Source organism: Notamacropus eugenii, chromosome 1, assembly GCF_028372415.1.
Source record: "Notamacropus eugenii isolate mMacEug1 chromosome 1, mMacEug1.pri_v2, whole genome shotgun sequence".
Taxonomy (NCBI): domain Eukaryota; kingdom Metazoa; phylum Chordata; class Mammalia; order Diprotodontia; family Macropodidae; genus Notamacropus; species Notamacropus eugenii.
In genome coordinates, this window is record NC_092872.1 from 483,730,072 (window position 1) to 483,732,691 (window position 2,620).

Consider the following 2,620-nt stretch of genomic DNA (forward strand, 5'->3'; position numbering starts at 1 on the left):
AGACTCATACTAGTATATCTGTCCAGAGCACCAGGCAGCTATGGTGGCTACCACATGGATAGATGTTTTGTGTTGTTAGTTTGTTTGTTTTTTAAATAAAGAATAAATTGAACTATGCTTGCTAGGAATAAAAGAGTTTGTATAACAGCAAATAGTTCAGTTTGGCTGGAATACACAGTATGTGAAAAGGAGCCGAAATAGATTGGAATCATAATTATAAAAAGACCTCAAATGCTGGTTAAATGGGTTTGTATCCTAGAGGTGAAAGAGAATCAATGAAGGTTTGTTTGCATTTAGGGAACGATGTGGCCAGACCTGAGCTTCATAAAGTTAATGAGCGCTTATTAAGTACCTGCTGAGGGCCAAGCACTGCACTGGGGACACAAAGAAAACTCAATACATAGTTCCTGTCCTCAAGAACTCCCATTCTAAAGGAAAAGAGAACCAAGCAGGGGAAGGGAAGAAGTGGGAATGGCCTCCTGCAGGATGTGCACTTTGAAGGAAGCCAGGAGGCAGAAGTAAGAAAGATAGCATTATAGCATGGGGGGACAGTCAATGAAAAGGTACTTTTTTTCGGGGGGGGGTTTGTGTGGAAGATGGATTGGAGTCAGGAGAACTGGAAGCAGAGAGAAAAATCAGGAGGCTGGTGAAAGAGTCTGGACTAGAGATAATGGGTCCCTAAACTATGATGCTGGAGGCAAGCAGAGAGAAGGAGATGGATGAAAGAGATGTGGAGCCACAATCAACAAGTGTTGGCAAGTAATTGTATATGTGGTGTGAGGGTTAGGGAACAGTCTGAGACGAATTTAAGGTTATGAACCTACATGATCATGAGGATGGTCATAGTCTTAATAAAATAAGGAAAGTTTAGGAGAAGGTTGGGTTTAGGTAGGAAAATGGTGAATTAATGTTTTGGACATGTTGAGATTGAAATGCAACTGAGAAACCCAGGTGAAAGTGTCTTTTAGACAGGGAGCAGGGCTGGAGTTTGGGAGAGAAATTAAGGAGAAAAAGTATATAGATTTGGGGGTCATCTACATGGAGATAAAGTCAACAAGTATTTGGTAAGCAATTTACTCTGTGTCAGGCACTGTACTAAGTGCTGGGGATACAAAAAAGTCAAAAAACAGTCCCTGCCCTTGAGGAACTTACAATCTAAGGGGGATATAACATTCAAACAGCTATATGCAAACAAGATACATGTATGTATGTATGTATGTATGTATGTATGTATTGGAGATAATTTTAGAGGGAAGGTACTAGAAATTAAGGAGGGCTTGGAAAGGCTTCTTAATGAAAGTGGAATTTCAGCTGAGATTTGAAGGAAGCCAAGGAAGCGAGGTGTCAGTGGTAAGAAGGGAAAGAATTCCAGACATGAAAGCAAGCAAAAGTGTATGGAGTTTGGAGTGAGGAACAACAAAGAGGTCAATGTCACCAGATGAAAGAGTGTGGAGATTTGAAAGATATGAGAAGGGACAGCTTATACAGGGTTTTCAAAGCCAAATAAAGGAGATAATAATCGAACCCATAGAAACTGGTGAGATTACCAAGGGAGAAGGGAGCCAAGGACAGAGTCTTAGCAGACATTCATATTTTGGACCTGGAAGATGTAGGATGATCCAGGAAAGGAGACTGAGAAGTGTCTGGACAGATAGGAAGATATCCAGGAGAGAGCAGTGTCCCTAAAGCCTAGGGAAAGAGTAAGTTTCTAGAAGTAAAGGGTGGCTAACATTTAAAAAAATTCTGTGTGAGGCCAAGCATTATGGGCAGTATGAAAAGGTCATTTTAGTAGCTGAGATCATTTATAATCTTCAAGGGCAGTTTTGGTAGAGTGGTGGAGACAGAAGTCAAACTGCAAGGGGCTGAGGAGCAGGTGGTACCAAAGCAGAGGCAATAAATGGAAGATATAAGGGAATAGCCTAAGGGATTTCAGGTTCAAGTGAAGGTTTTTTAACTTCTATTTTTTTATTTTTTAAGGATGAAGAAAGGAATGTTTGTAGGCAGCAGGGAAGGAGCCAGTGGATAGGGAATGATTGAAGATAAGTGAGAAAAAGAGAATAATTGATGAGCCAGGCCCAGGGAGAAGGCAGGAGGGTTAGGGTCAAGGAAACAAGAAGAAAGGTTAATAATCACAGTTAACACTCACATAGCACTTTAAGGTTTGTAAGAAGCTTTACATACGTTATCTCATTTGATCTTTATAACTATCCTGTAAGGTAAGTGCTACTATGATTCCTATTTTACAGATGAGAAAACTGAGGTTGAGAGATGCTATATGACCTGTCCAGGGTCACAATAGATTGTATCTCAGGAAGATCTTCTTAATCTAAGTCTAGCATTCTGTCTAGCTATATTGCCCAGCTGACACTAGTGAGGAAGAAAGGGAAACTCCCTCTGAGACTGGTATAAAAGAATAGATAGATAGAGATGCAGAGGGCTTCTCAGGAGTAGAAAGGAGCTCACAGTCAATGGCTTCAATTTTCTGTGTAAAGCAAGGAGTGAGATCATCCTTTTGAGTGATTACTATGGAGTGGGATGTAGGTGGCATTAGGGACGGGAAGAGAGAGAAGATGTAGTTATATCAGTTGCTGCGGGAATTGTGATAAAGCATCAATCAAGG